Genomic DNA, 16,261 nt, shown 5'->3' on the forward strand with positions numbered 1-16,261 from the left:
AAACATACCTGCTGCAGAGTGAGTAGTGGTTGTTCTTTCAGGCACATCTGGCTCCCCTTAGGACCTGGTGAGTTCAACTCCGGCTCCTGCATTTCCTGTCCCCTGGTAGCCAGGTTTCAGTGCCCCTGAGATTAGGTCTGGCTTGGGGTCTCCACTTGCTTGATGCGTTTCAGCAGGCAGGGTGCAATGCCTGGGGAGGTGAAGGGAACAGCTGCTGGCTCTGACCTGTAAAGGGGGCTCTGGGTGCAGACAGGCCTCGCCAGGTCCCTCTCTGCAGTGGAGCATCGATGGAGCCACGCACACCGCCCGACTCTGGGGGGAAGCTGGTGTGGACAGCGTGTTGAGCTGCGTGTGTTGTTCCTGTGGGGCCTCCTTCCTCGATCCAGGGTTGCCAAGAGAATTGGTAGGGAAGGCTGGGAAGAGGCTGGGAAGAGCCTCGGGCACTCCCTGGGTTGGACTCTGCAGTGTTCACTCTGAAATGTTTGCTGATCTTCTCCCTGTGAAAGCGTAACTGCCATCCACTTGGGGCAGCCTCACTGGGCTTTGCAGCGGGTTCCTTCAGCTCTGCATTCAAGATGCTCTGGGATAACTTTCAAACTCTGTGAGCCTGCCGGGGAGCATGTTTGTACCACAGCACCTCGGCAGCCCCAGCCTCTGCTGAGCAGGGGGGGCTGCCTGCCGGGGAGCGAACGCCTGGATGGATTGGCAGAGCTTGGAGGTGTTTCTTCAGAGAGTTTAGAAAACACACACAGCTGCTGTGCTGCAGCAGCCAGAGGATGGCTGGGCCTCGGAGTCGCTCATATGGCTCCTGCCCTGGGATGAATGCATCCTTTGTCCTTATGCCACGGAAAATCATGTGCTCTAATGGACTGAGTGCCAGGCTGGGAGACAGGACTCTGGGTTCTGTTCTCAGCTTTACTACCAAGCTCCCCGTGTGCCCTTGGGCATGTCTCCATCCCTCTCTCTTTGTTCCGCATTTTCCCACGTGGAGTTTGTAGACAGCCTGGTGGTTATGGCGTATGGGGCCTCTGTGAACTAGCCCTCCCTTGATGCTGTCACTCGTGGAGCTGCTGGGGCAGGCAGTTTGGAGGGAAATGCTGGTGCAGATGAAGCTGCAAAGACTCAGGGAGAGGGGAGTCCACAGAACAGCGGAGCCCCAGGCCACCAGCACCAGTCCGCCCTGCGCGGCCCACACCCTGCCCTTGTGCAGAGGTGCCGTGCTGGCTGCACAGCCAGGGAGCCTGTGCACCCTCACGGGTGGGCACTGGGTTCATCCCTTTGGGTGGCACTAAGCAGTGCCCTAGGGGGCTGCCCCAAACCCCTGGCACAGGGGATTCAGGGCAGCAGTTTGGGGAAGGGGGCTGTGGGGAAGGCTGGGCTGTTGGCTGGGCTCTTCACAGCCCAAAACACCTGCCCAGCAGCCGTATGCAGGAAGGCCCGGCGCAGACCACACGCAGAACTGCCGCTTGGCAGCAGGAGGCGCTGCAGGATTATTCCCCTCCTACTGCCCAAGACTGGGGCTGGGACCCAGGGGCAGCTACACATGACCCATGCTCCCTCTCCCCTCCCCTGGCTGCCAAGAGCACTGCAGCGGCAGCACCCGGCTCCCTTGGGTACTGGGTGCCAGGGCCCAAGGAAGGGCCCCCCCAGAAGCAATGCTGCCCATCACCCCAGCGCCAGGCCTTTCCAGGAGAAGGAACTCAGTGCAGAATCTCATTCCTGGCTGAGGATAACGACTCTCAGCCCACCCAAGGGAGCAGAGCTGCCGGGGGCTTGGCGAGGGGGGAAGTTCTCGTGGCCGTGCCTAGAGCCCCTGTGCAGGAGCAGCTCTGCAGGCAGTAATCCGGCTGGGAGGACGCAATCGGGCAGTTTAGCAAGCCCTGGGGAAGCCTAATCTCTGCTATTAACGCCAGTGCCCCCATTGTGGCTAAACCCAGACGTGGATTAGACAGGCCTTGGTGGCGCTTTAATAACGGCCCCTGCAGCGCCTGGGGCCACGCGGCCCAATTTCCCTCACTCCAGGGGGCGACAGGGGCTTGACCAGCTGGAGCCAGTGAGGCACAAAGCAGGGACCCACCAGTGTACAGGCTCTGCCACGGCCCAGGGGCTTTCCCTGCTCAGACGGGATTCCCCAGGGCAGGTACTCGGAGCTGGGCGCCTCCGCGGCTCAGCCAGCTCCATCCCATCCAGCCACTTCCCTTCTCGTGAAGGGCCCAGCAAGCCCAGTGCCCTGATGCCTCTCCCTACAGCCAGGGAAGGGCTGAGGCCTGCATTATCTCCCGCTCTTCCATCCACTGCAGCGGAGCAAGCTAGCGGCTAGCACACAGGGACAATGAAAGGTTAAACCGAAGCGTCCCCCTGCAGTAAGGGGCCCAGGAACCCTGCGCTCTGCTGGCCTGAGTGCAGCCAACCCAGCCCAACCTCCCGCAGGAGCCACTCCTTCGCACTTCATCTGCCTGGGACACGCAGCGGAATCGCCACCCGGGTGGCCCCTGTTCTGTGCTGCAACGTTCTGGCTGGGCCACCGGTGGAACTAACCCCGAGCCCACACCTAAACCCTGCCTGCAGGAAAGGCTCCAGCTTCTATACCAAGAGGTGGCAGACCTAAGCCCACAGGCGAGTTACAAGGGGCAGCCCCTGGGGGATTTGAGCTGCTACAAACTTAGAGCATGGAGCAGACCCCACACATACAGCTCACTTCCTGATCCTGTACTGAGCCCAGCATCAGAGCAAGTTGCCAGTCAATAGGTTCCCCAGAACCCCAGGCAGGTCTGCACTCCTGGGCCATGGATCCGGTGGGTTCCCTAGGACATCAGGCAGGTCTGCATTCCCGGCCTGCAGATCCAGTGGGTTCCCCAGAACCCCAGGCAGGTCTGTGCTCCCGGGCTGTGGATCCAGTGGGTTCCCCAGCACAGCAGGCAGGTCTGTGCTCCCGGGCTGCGGATCCAGTGGGTTCCCCAGCACAGCAGGCAGGTCTGTGCTCCCGGGCTGCGGATCCAGTGGGTTCCCCAGCACAGCAGGCAGGTCTGTGCTCCCGGGCTGCGGATCCAGTGGGTTTCCCAGCACAGCAGGCAGGTCTGTGCTCCCGGGCTGCGGATCCAGTGGGTTTCCCAGCACAGCAGGCAGGTCTGAGCTCATCCGGGTTTTGTCCAGGCCTGTTTAGAATGACGAGAGCAGCTGGGATAACACATCCCTGGCTTGGTGGAGGATTCAGCTGTGCAGGCAGCATGGAAAGCTCCTGACTTAATGTGCAGGCCCCGCCTTCTCCCCAAAGCAGTCCCTTTCAAATTCTATTCCCAGAGCCCCATGCCGGTTCCTTGCTGCAAAACCAAACGGCTTGAAGCCGTAACCCAGAGCCACACACCGCCCACAACAGCCCTACCAAAACAGAGGAGCAGACTCCAGAGCAGGGCTGCTGCTCATCCCAGCATGGGGGAGTGTAGCTAAAGCGACGTATTTAGAAACAAGAGATTATTTCAAGCGTTTTCAGTGGCCAGGATATAAAATAGGGTCTGAGTGCTCACGGCTGTCTCCCCCAGTTGCTGGCTCATGGGCTACGGGATTAGCTGTACCCATCTTTCCAGGGAGGGCAGGGCAAGGGCTGTGCTGCAGACGTGCTAGTCTGTATCCGGAAAAAGAACAGGAGGACCTGTGGCACCTTAGAGACTAACCCATTTATTTGACCATAAGCTTTTGTGAGCTAATAATGCTCTAATAAATTTGTTAGTGTCTAAGGTGGCACAAGTCCTCCTGTTCTTTTTTCAGAGAGGTGCACGAGGGGTGGCAGAGGCCAAAGCTGCAGCAAGCACATGCTACTGGACAGCCACTTTTCTCGGTCCCAGAGTAGCAGCCGTGTTAGTCTGTATCCGCAAAAAGAAAAGGAGGACTTGTGGCACCTTAGAGACTAACCAATTTATTTGAGCATAAGCTTTTCAAGTACTCCTTTTCTTCTCGGTCCCTAACCCAACCCACTGGATCAAACAAGGTATTTTCCCTACACGATGAGCCATGTGTGACAAAGTGGGACTGTTCTTAATGTTTCCTCAGTTTCCCCTATGCAGTTCTTAAGTAAGGGTGTATGATCATTGCAGGGCCCTAGAGGGCAGGTGTGTGCAGGAGTCTGGACACAGAGAATGGCCGACACCCTGTTTCCTGGCAACTGATGGCCTGGGCCCTTCCCCCTGCAAGGTGAGAGCTGAAGGGTTGGAGAACAAAGGAATCAGGTGACCTCCTGGCCCGGGAAAGGAACAAAGCCCAGAGGAGGAGGGGCTGGAGGGAGTTTCAGTTTGGGGCTGGCTGGAACATGGAGTGAAGGGCAGACGTGGTTGTCTGACTCACTGCCCCCCAAAATGGACCCAGCCGAGAGGTCCCGTTCTCTGCACCTGCAAGCTCTGTTTTAGACCATGTTCCTGTCGTTTAATAAACCTCTGTTTTACTGTCTGGCTGAGAGTCACGTCTGACTGCGAAGTTGGGGTGCAGGACCCTCTGGCTTCCCCAGGAGCCCGCCTGGGCAGACTCGCTGGGGGAAGCGCACGGAGGGGCAGAGGATGCTGAATGCTCCGAGGTCAGACCCAGGAAGGTGGAAGCTGGATGAGCTGTGTGTCCTGCAGACAGGCTGCTCCCAGAAAGGAGACTTCCCCAGAGTCCTGACCGGCTTCATAGGGAGCAGTTCCAGAGCATCGCCCAGGGACTCCGTGACACCATGTCACTGAGATCTTGATCTGGGGCAAAGATCCCCGGCTAGGCCTGCTCTCAATCTCCATAATGCAATCGCTCGCTCGGGATAAAGCCTCCAGCTGAACAAAACCATCCCAGATACAGACAGAGGCTCGGCAAGGCTTCACTGCAAAGCACACCCTTGTTGCACAAAACTCAGTGCCTGCCACTCCCCGCTGGATGCACCACAGAGCCACTCCAGGGACAGACTCCCAACCTGCTGCCACTGCCCCATCAGGGCAGCATGAACCCTGTGGGACACACCATTTGGTGCTGACCAGAGGACTCCCCAAAGGGGACCCCGAACCTCACAAACAGCCAGAAGGATGTGGCTCACAATGCCAGGCCTGGGCAGTGAGGAAAGCATTCATGGCTCCAGAGACACCTTCTGGCCACTTCCAGCTAATCCTTCCATTGCCCCAGTCAATCCCTCAAAAGGGGTCAGGACCCTACCCCGAACAGGCACAGCCAGAATAGGGAATCCAACAGAGAGCGAGCTCTGCTGAGCATCCCATGGTCCACATAGGACTCCCAGCTTGACTCTGCCTTTGCCACATTTGATTCATTTCTCGGGAAGGCAGCTTCCGTGCCCAGCCAGAGCTGGGCAAGGCCCTGCCTCAACTGGCTGCCAGCCCTTCAACATCCACAGCCACCTCTGGCAGGCCAGCCATGAGCTGGTGCCTAGACAGGGCTGCTAATCTGTCTCCACACACAGTGTGGGCACGGGCGGGCTGGGTGAAAGGAGTGAAGGATTACGCACATTTGAGTGGAGAATTAGTCCCGCTTTGGGCCTGGAGACACAATTTCATTTTATCTGTTACGCTCAGGCAAGCAAATACAAGATGACAAATCCACTTAGCTGCCAAGCTAGGCCCAGACAGCCCTAGGGGGGCCCCAGTAGCTTTCAGCATCTCAGGCCACTTTCTATGCATGCTCCCGGGGAGGGTGGTGTGTAACGAGGCTGGTTCTGGCGCGACCCAAGTGAGAGTGCCAATTCAGGACGAATTGCTTCAAGCAGGGCAGTCACAGCCCAAGGCTGGGTTTTTCCACCTTTAAGGCAAACCAAACCAGTGAGCCAGAGAGGACTTTGGTTTTACGCCACTGGCTAACCACAAGTAACACAAGCAATTCCTTAGACACTCCAGTTTCCCAGTATCACCACCAGTGCCACTTGTTATGGGGACAAATGGTTATGAAAATCAATACCCCAGTAAAAGAAAAATGGTTTTCTTGATCCCAAAGGCCCAAGCCCCAGACCCAGGTCAATGTACAAATCAGATCTTGCCCACAAATCACGCTGTTGCCAATCCTTTAGAATCTAAAATCTAAAGGTTTATTCCTAAAAGGAAAGAAATACAGATGAGAGCTAGAATGGGTGAAATGGAATCAATGACACCCAGTGATGGCAAAGTTCTTGGTTCAGGCTTGCAGCAGGGATGGAATAAACGGCAGGTTCAAATCAAGTCCCTGGAGAACAGCCCCAACTGGGAGGGTCTTTCAGTCCTTAGTTCAGAGGTCAGTGCAGCCAAGTCCCTCCGGAGGTCAGAAGCAGGACTGAAGACAAGATGGAGGAGCTGCAGCAGCTCTTTACAGTCTCTTGCCATGTGGTCTCTGCTGTCTGTGTCCCAAGGACAAGCTGCCCATCCCATGGCCTGGAAACACCTCAGAGTTCTGTCCCTCGGCTGAGTCCCCAGGCCTTCTCTCAATGGGTCAGTTGTGTCGCTGATGGTCCTTAATGGGCCATCAGGCAGGCTAGGCAGAGCGGACATCAACTTGTCTGGGGTGTCACCCAGAAGCAGAGCAGAAGTTTGAACTTCAGACAGTGTAGAGCCAATATTCATAACTTCAACTACAAAAATGATACCCACATATAGACAGCATCATCCTAACCAGCAAACCATAACCGTGTCTGAGACACCTCATTTGACCCCCCTTATATAAGATTTGGTGCCACGACAGGACCTTGGTTGCAAGCATGTTCTAGATGGTCCCAGTTCAAGTCAATAATGTCACGGGAAGGGGGCGGTTCCCTGGGAACGTGGTCCCTTGTGGCTGGCACAAACAGGTCAAGTCATGAGCTTGAGCCACAGGGCAGCCTGGATCCCGGCTGGCTGAGGCTGGCTAGAACAAGGTGGGGGGAAAAGCTCTTGCCATTCTCTGGCTGAGTCATTCAAGTCAGCTCCCTGCACCATTTTCAGGGGCAGCAAGACGACCCTGCATCTTGTCCAGCCTCCCTCACCTTGAGTGGGATGGGCTCCGACGTCCCAGGCTGCTGATCACAGCAGCTGGCACATTCACCTGCTCACCAATGCCCTGCTGGTGCCACCCTGGCACCATGCAGGGGCCTCAGTGACTACGCTCAGAGGCTGCAGTCCACACCAGCCAGGCAGGGTAGGGGCTGTATCTCTACATTTACAAACTCCTTCCTTCGGGTCAAATGCACATGGAAACACCATCCACTGGCTTCTCCCCACCCTCTCGCTTGTACATTCCCGGCTCATCTCGCCCCTCCCTCCAAACAACGTCATGGCTGCTGGCACAGGCTGAGTGATGGTCCACGCTGCTGTGCCAGGGGTCGGCAGACCAGCCTAGTCCCACAAGGAGGAGGCACAACATGGGTCAGGCTCCCAAAATCCTCGTCCTTCTTGCACAAGGAACATGGAGTCACTCAGGGCTGGATCTGGGGAGGTGCCAAGCGCCCTCGACTCCCACGGGCCCCAACACAGTCAAGGGATTCTCAGCCCCTGGGCTTGGCTAAGGGGTGTTTGAGAGCTACAGCATGGAGTGTAACCGCAGGACACAGTAAAGGGGCTGGGGAGACTGACGGCAAACGCCAGCTCATCTCGCCAACAGCAGCATGCGCCCCTGCTCCCTGGAAACACTGCAGCATGGTCATAGGCACCCCCAGGGCCGCACAAGGTCAGGGAGTCCTGGTGTTACAGATGAGGAAGGAGCCCGCAAGGGCTGCCTTCACCTTCTACAACCAGTCCACACCTCTGCCACGAGAAGTGGGGTGAGCAGACAGGACCCTGCATTCACACTGATTGGCAGGGGGCTGGGCTACACAGCACCATTCACTGACCCACGAGTGGGGCCCAGGCTAGAATACCCAGGGCACTGCCAGTCAGGAGTGAGGTATAGGCAGGATCAGAGTGGGAGGCGAGCGACCCAGGGCTAGAAGGGGGCCGAGGGTCAGGATTGAGGGGCACCAGCAGATGCGCGGGGAGTTTTCAGGATTCCTGCCTACAGGACAGCTGGCGCTAGGCAGTTCTATCAGGCACTCATTTTAACCTGCAAAAAGTTACACATACACAGACGGCAGGGCTCATCCTCGCCAGCAGGGGGCAGCACAGACAGACAGACACGCACGATTCAGACAGCAATCCGTCACATACTCATGCTTTATGGACACAGAGGAATGACTATTAAAACACTTGTTTTAAAATGTCTGTTGTGACCAAAACCCAAGAGTCAGGTCCTTACGGCATGTGTCAGCACAGCGGACCCCTGGAAGCCTCTGGATGCTCCTGCAATACAGATCAGGATCGATAAGGCAGAGTGAAGCTGGAGCCTTAGCAATATTAGCCTCACTAAAAGCAAACAGCGCTCCGTCTCGGGAGAGATTTCCATCTTTTCACGATGCTCCAGCCTCCATCAGAGAACAAACTGCATTTTTCTTTCACCCTCCAGGAAACACAATTTGTAAAGACACATTTTAAAGCAAAGTTTCTATTTGTGATGGGATAAAGACGAAACCCTTGTCACGTTGCACTATTTAACCAAATCAGTGTGGAAACTGGTGTGACCAACCCCTTTTTGTGGACACTTGTACATTGATTTCAGTGTGCCCGACGCTGAGTTAGCTTAAGCGGATGCTCTTTTACGTTGAATTAAAAAGAGTGTCAGAGCCAGAAAATTTAGAGCCAGAATTAAGGTGTTGCACCCATATCACTAAACCAGTTTGTAACCCATTTCAGTTAAATCAGTGCAAGCTGGGGCTCTAGATGTGGCCTAAGTGACTTTCGCCAAAGGAAATCCACTCCTGGAAGCCTGGGCTAATACGTCTCCCAGACACTGCAATCTTGTTCCTTATGAAGCCAGGAGCCTTATGAAGTTGAGAGATCAAATTAGGGCTGTCGATTAATCACAGTTAACTCACGCGATTAACTCAAAAAAATTAATTGTGATTAATCGCACTGTTAAACAATAGAATACCAATTTAAATTTATTAAACATTTTGAATGTTTTTCTACATTTTTAAATATATTGATTTCTATAACAACACAGAATACAAAGTGTACAGTGATCACTTTCTATTAGTTTTTATTACAAATATTTTCACTGTAAAATAAACAAAAGAAATAGTATTTTTCAATTCACCTCATACAAGTACTGTAGTGCAATCTCTTTATCATGAAAGTGCAACTTACAAATGTAGATTTTTGTGTGTTACATAACTGCACGCAAAAACAAAACAATGTAAAACTTCAGAGCATACAAGTCTACTCAGTCCTACTTCTTGTTCAGCCAATCGCTAAGACAAACAAGTTTGTTTACATTTACAGGAGATAATGCTGCCTGCTTCATTTACAATGTCACCAGAAAGTGAGAACAGGCGTTCGCATGGCACTTTTGTAACCGGCATTGCAAGATATTTGCATGCCAGATATGCTAAACATTCATTCGTATGCCCCTTCATGTTTTGGCCATCATTCCAGAGGACATGCTTCCATGCTGATGATGCTCGTTAAAAAAAAGTGTGTTAATTAAATTTGTGACTGAACTCCTTCGTGGAGAACCGTATGTCCCCTGCTCTGTTTTACCCACATTCTGCCAAATATTTCATGTTACAGCAATCTCAGATGATGACCCAGCACGTTATTTGATTTACGTAACACTGTCACTGCAGATTTGACAAAACACAAAGAAGGTACCAATGCGAGGTTTCTAAAAATAGCTACAGCACTCGACCCAAGGTTTAAGAATCTGAAGTGCCTTCCAAAATCTGAGAGGGACGAGGTGTGGAGCATGCTTTCAGAAGTCTTAAAAGAGCAACACTCCGATGCAGAAACTATAGAACCCGAACCACCAAAAAAGAAAATCAACCTTCTGCTGGTGACATCTGACTTAGATGATGAAAATGAAAATGTGTTGGTCTGCTCTGCTTTGGATTGTTATCAAGCACAACCCATCATCAGCATGTCCTCTGGAATGGTGGTTGAAGCATGAAATGACACATGAATCTGTAGCGCATCTGGCACGTAAATACCTTGCGATGCCGGTTACAACAGTGCCATGCGAATGCCTGTTCTCATTTTCAGATGACCTTATAAACAAGAAGCGGGCAGCATTATCTCCTGAAAATGTAAACAAACTTGTTTGTCTGAGCAATTGGCTGAAGTAGGACTGAGTGGACTTGTAGGCTCTAAAGTTTTACATTGTTGTATTTTTGAATGCAGTTATTTTTTTGTACGTAATTCCACATTTGTAAGTTCAACTTTCATGAGAAAGAGACTGCACTACACTACTTGTATTAGGTGAATTGAAATATTGTATTTCTTTTGTTTTTTACAGTGCAAATTTTTGTAATAAAAAATAAGTATCAAGTGAGCACTGTACACTTGTATTCTGTGTTGTAATTGAAATCAATATATTTGAAAATGTAGAAAACATCCAAAAATATTTAAATAAATGGTATTCTATTATTGTTTAACAGCGTGATTAATCGCAATTCATTTTTTTAATCGCTTGCCAGCCCTAGATCGAATATTTTTACAGAAGAGCTGAGAAGTGAGATCAATACAACACATTTCCACACGTGTGCATCTGCCACACACTGGTTAATGCACGGCAACGCAAGCCCGTCAGCTCATAACCCCAGATCACGCTGCCGCACAACCCTGACCATGCTCTCCACAAAGGGATCTCCAAGCAACTCATAGAGGAGGCTAGTGATTCCACCGATGGGGGTAACTGGGGAGCAGAGACTCCCCCAGCATCACACAATGGGCTAGTAGCAGGGCCAGAAGTCAACCCAGCTCTCCTGACTCTCAGGCCAGCTTGGCCACACCGTCCCCAAGACGTTACTGTTCTGCACCCATCCTTTCAGTAAAGGCCACACCAGAGATCTGACACTCTATTCAGAGCCCACCCTTGCACACGATTCCTTTTCCAAGCCATCTGTTACAGACATACTGACCACACAGCCAGGATCAAAGCCATCTTGGCATTCAGAAAGCAAGAGGTCTGTGCTGCAGATCCACCTCCCAGAACGCCTCCTGCACAAGGCTACACTTCCCAGGGACTCAAGACGGGCAAGCCATACAGAGGCTCAGACCACCAGCACCTAAGCTTGCCCGTTAATATCTTTTGCTGCAGCCAGTCAGTTGCTGGGCAGGGCAGCCCCCTCCCCCACTCTGAAGGTCTGAAGCGAAAATAGCGACAGCTTGCTGAGGTGCCGATCAGCCAGCTAGGGGAGTGAACCAGCCCACATGCTGCTCTCTGAACCTTCCTGGGTCCCAAGCCAGGGCTTTTTGGCTCTCTTCCGCTGGCATGGCCACGGCAGCTCTGCCTCCCCAGCCAACGAGCAAAGCAGCTGGGCTTTTCAGAGAGACGCCTGAAGGAGAAACATGACCAACCAGGCTTCTTTCGATTGCGGATTCATGGCCAATGTGTATCCAGTTAAGAGAAAGACACCTGACTCCCAGGGCCTCAGGGCAGCAAAAACCTCTGTTCTCCAGGACCCAGCGCTAGGCTCCGCACAGCAGCAGGGACCAGCTGGGCTCTGGCACTGCAGCGGCGTGGGTAAGCCAGGCTGTGGCATGCAAGCACCAAGCTCTTGAGAAGCAACAAAGCAGCCCAGTGAAATGAATCAAGGGATAGTAACCTGGGGAAAGGCCGCATACAAACTGGCAGAGCCCAGTTCCACTGGGATTTCTTGATGTTCTCTGCTCTTCTGGGCCCCGAGTGCACTGCAGGAGACTTCGACCTCACCCCACCTCTGTGTGGGGAGAGAAGCTACCTGGAAACCCAGTGAAAGGGGTGGTCAGATCAGACAGGGGAGCAAAGGAAAAACAGACTCTCCTCCAGGCTGAGATGGGGGGGAGGAGTTTTGGATTTGACTAAAGTTCAGGAGCTGGGATTTCTATTTCATGGGAAATTCTGACATTTTGGGATAAAACCATTCTGGACTGAAAAGAAAAAAGCCCAAACTTCAAAATTTCCTGCAAAATGAAATGTAACAATTGTTTTTATTTGGGACCACTGAAATATTTTGTTTCCACTTTATCATTCTGACTTTTACATTGTATTAAAATATGAAACACAATGCAATACGTATATAAACATTGTATTAACATTACTAATTTAATACAAAAAATACAATGTTTCATTTTGACTTTTTCCATCAACATTTTAATTGACATTGAAACATTCCCACAAAACATTTTGATTTCGACAAACCTGCATTTTTCAATGGAAAACTGTTCTGTGCAAAGCTGCCCCCAGCTTTAGATGTTACATTATGGAGAGGCCGCCCCCCAGAATAACGACATAAAAACCCATTGGTCCCCCGCACACCTGACATACTCCCAGCATCTCAGAGCAAGTGCAAAACTGGCACTTGCCTTAGTGGAAGAACGTGACTTGCTCCTACATGGCGCTGACCACACCCTGGGGAGGGGAACCGGGTACGTCAGGCTATCAGCAACTAACCCTAATGCAGCCCGATACCGCTGCCAGTAACTGGGCCTTCGCAGGGCCGCTGGGCACATCACAGACGCACAGCCCGACAAACAGAGCTAGGTTTGCCTTCTGTTTCAACTAGAGACAAAAAGGGGAGACGGGGAAGGGTCCACATCCGATTTGGGGAGGAACAAAGGGAGACGGGGAAGTGTCCTTGTCCGACCGGGGGAGGAACAAAGGGAGACGGGACCCTGGGAAGCAGCCACCTCATATTTTCCAAGTTTCAGGCAAGCCCGGGGCATTGCAAAGCCATGCCAAGCGTGGGGCTAACTGCCCTATGTCTCAAACCAACCAGCCCTTGTCTGCAAAGAGCTTGGGGCCACTCTCAATTAAACCCTTCATGGGGCAAGGGCAGGCACAGCCTCTTCTGGGATGCCAATGCCAACAGAGATGAACCCTTTGCACTGAATGGACCAGCACCCCCAAGCCATGCGGACACCCACGTGCCAACTCCAGACTAGGGACCAGCATATCTACACCTTGCCTGAACCTGCCCAGCACAGCCCTGCTGACCCTCCTTTGCCAATAAACCCCTGGAAACCAGTTCTGACTGCAGGCACCTAGCCCACTACAGGTTAAAGGCGAGCCACAATTAACTCCTTTGTTGCTGACATCCATTGCAATGAACAGTTTCACACCCCTCTCTCGGTACTGTCAGCTGCACTCCATGCAAGCTCTGGCACGTCCCTGGGGCCCTGCCAGGGGCTGGGAACTGGAACACTCGATGGCCCAGGAGCTGTGAAGGCGTCTCTGTCTGTAAAGCTTTTGGGATTTGGCATCATGCTCACAGGCCTGCGCTTGGATGAAGCTTTCTCTCGTCTCATCAAAAATGTGACATGTTCATTTCTGTGTATCTCCCCCATGAGCCCAGGCTCCCACAGCCTCTCGCACCTCCAACAGCGACTGCATAACAGAAATCGCCTGGGCCAAGGTTCAGTGACCAGAGAGTCCCGCAAGAATAGTTTGAACCCACCTGGGCCACCCTAGAGCCTGCAGCCCCTACCCCAAAACATCTCTGGCTTTCTGAAGCACTCCAGAAATCGACGCTCCATAGCCCTACTCTGTGTTGAGTGACTCCTGACCAAGCCGCATGGCAAACAAAGCGAGAGGAATGGTCCACAAGGCCCATTAAATAGGGGGAAGAAGAGTGGGCTAGTGTGAACCATGGACCTAGAACGAAGGAAGCTCAGTGGAAATGGAAAATCAACGGATCCTTGGGAACCTGCTGGGAAATAAGCGGAGCGTTTCTGAACACACCAAACAACCATGCTGATGGGGGTTAAAGGCAGATACGTGTATAACAAAAGTCCCTGGAGAGCGGATTTGGAAAAGGGACTTTAAAATTAGAAATATGACTAACAGAGGGGCCCGGAAAAATGAGAGGCCCAAAGCAAGAACTGGTGTGATGAGCTGGCCGGCGTGCAGCGGGCTGGCGGTAGGGGGAACTCATTCCATGTGCCATACAGAAAGGAGATGGAGAGGTGGGGGGAGTGGAGCGGGGACCACACCGCCCTTTAGGAGGCAGGCACAGCACAGATCCTGGGGAAGGGGCGCTTACTCCCATATGATGACAATCCTAAGAATCCTAAGGGGAAATTTTGGTATTAACCTATCTGACAACCTCCCCCTCCTCCCCACTGCCACCTGAGCTACCAGAAACATGCGCAGTTTCTGCTCTCTCTCTTCCCCTCAGGACTCCTGTGAAACAGGGACCAGTGCCGAAGAACCCGGGACTGTCATGGCATTGCAGGCCCTTGCCCTGGGAAAGCAAGCACTCCCATTCTAAGCACTTATAAAAGGCACAGATGACTAATGGGCTCATCAGTGCCGGAGAGAAGCCCCTCAGGCTGCAGAAGCCATGCCTAGCACACCCCTCGCACACCAGAAATGCCATGGCTGCGTTTTAGAAAACAACAACAAATGGGAGAGACGCGCAAGCATTGGACACCCGTTCTCAGCCTGGACAAGGGGTTATGACACGCAAAAGGCAAGAATCCTCTCCCTTTCCCCCCTGCAAAGCTTAACAGCCAGCATTTGTGCATCGTGGGGAGTAGACAGACAGGAATGTGTACACCGCACTCAGCTTTCACACCAACAATGGAGAACTGAGCACTCCGAGAGCCAGCAACCCACACAGTGTCTAATAAAACCCTAGCAATCCCCCGATCACACACACACAGCCATGTCGCAAACCAGAATGTCCATGTCACAACAGCAGTGAGTTCAGAAGCCAGAGCGAAAGCAGAGACTGCAAAACTTACCAACCAACTGTTTCAATAAAGAACAATCCGTGACCATGTTACGGCTGGACTATAATATTCCACTGCAAGAAGCTGTACAGCCCCGGTGGGAATCCAGCCTGCTGTTAAAAGGTAAAACTTGGACCCCGGACTAAGCCGAACGTGAGCGGCTGCAGCAGGGGAAACAAGCACCAACGACCATATTTTGTTTTGCAAGCAACCAGCGCTCCCGTCCCCTCTCTGGTGCAGCTAGATGGGCGGATTCCTCTTTATCAGCCGCTCAGCTCACCCCTATCATCCAGGAAGCTGTATACACATAGGCACCTCCCCCTGAGGTTTCCCAACGCTGCAGGGAGAAGCAGCTGAAGGCAAAGCACCTTCTATCAAGGGGCAGAGGCTGCAAGGCTCAAACCATCCCTGCACCCAGCATGCCGATTTCAGGCAGGCAGAGCCGGCTCAGGCCCTTCCAACACACCTGCTGCTCCTGGGCGAACAGGCTGCAGGAATAAAGCCCCTGGTCTGTACATATGCTCCCCACCATGTGAAAGGCATGTCATAAAACAGTACAGCTGCTTTGTCTAGCCAAGGAGGAGCCCGAGAGCCCGGCTCAGCCGAGCAAAGGGATCCCCAGGATCCAGCTAACTCCTCTGGCTCAACGGCAGCATTCAGGTTACAGCAGAGACGGAGCTCAGGGAAGCAGGAGGGTGATGAGCGAGGTCTCAGGGAAGCCCCCCAATAAGAGAATCAGGAGGGCCAGGCTTATGTTCAACCAGCACCACTACCTTGAAGCGAGCCGCCTCTCCTCACCCTGGCACTGATGGTCCCTCTCTCTCTCCGCCACCCTGAGGAGTTTTGCTCCTGTTGGAATCAAACAAACCCAGCCCCCATGAGGGGACAGAAGCTGCTGGGCTCCCTTGGGGTCTGGCTCAAAGCATCCCGCATGCTTCTCTTTCTGAGAGCGAAGGTCTGAGCTGCCAGGCCTGGGGAAGGGGGCCCAGGTCTTTGTCGAACTGAGGTTCCTTCCAGTGACTTTCCTCCATTCAAATAACCCTCCCAATGCTCAGGCTGCTTCCCAGATCCCCAGATGACGTCCGGTCTCAGCAATGACACCACCCAGGCCTTGGCTTGGAGGGGAGGAAAAGCTGAAGCTGGGGGAAACTGGCCTGAGGCTGGGGTGAAGCACTGCAGACAGCTCTGGTTCAGCAGCACCAGAGCAAGCGCTGCATCCAGCTGGGACAGTGTTGCCTTTTCGAGGCAAGGAGCAGTATGCCCGAGGGGCCCCATATGCACTCTACCTAGCTACCAGCCCAGCCCCCACCCATCCGCTGAGCCTGCTGCACCAGAGCACTGGGAAGGGGCAGGCTCCCTGGGGTGGCCAAGAGACAGAAAGCAGCAGAAACCGGTCAGGGACACGGGCTGGACAGGCCTGAGCCCTCCCTGGACTGCAACGAGTGCCCCACTGGTTGGGACTTCCTGCTCTTGCCCCCTCTTGCGAACAGGTCCCACCCCCACCTGGCTGCCTGTGGCTTCAAACCAAACCCATCAAGAAAGCGGCTTTTAAA

The 16,261-nt window shown here is 53.2% G+C and overlaps 1 protein-coding gene across 6 annotated transcripts in view; it reads right to left on the reverse strand.

Annotated features, from left to right (window-relative positions):
- LOC140904001 (signal transducer and activator of transcription 5B) overlaps positions 1–16,261 on the reverse strand; it is a 45,482-nt gene that overhangs the window by 20,502 nt on the left and 8,719 nt on the right. For 2 of the 6 annotated variants that reach the window (XM_073326110.2, XM_073326109.2), the window contains exon 1: positions 14,721–15,295. The exons of 2 other annotated variants lie outside the window; for them this stretch is intronic. The gene's annotated coding sequence lies outside the window, so the exon portion shown is untranslated. Of the gene's footprint in view, positions 1–14,720; positions 15,298–16,261 lie in introns of those variants that run through there. 2 more of the 6 variants (XM_073326113.2, XM_073326106.2) reach the window with 2 other exon arrangements.

Source organism: Lepidochelys kempii, chromosome 27 (genome assembly GCF_965140285.1).
Source record: "Lepidochelys kempii isolate rLepKem1 chromosome 27, rLepKem1.hap1, whole genome shotgun sequence".
Taxonomy (NCBI): Eukaryota; Metazoa; Chordata; order Testudines; family Cheloniidae; genus Lepidochelys; species Lepidochelys kempii.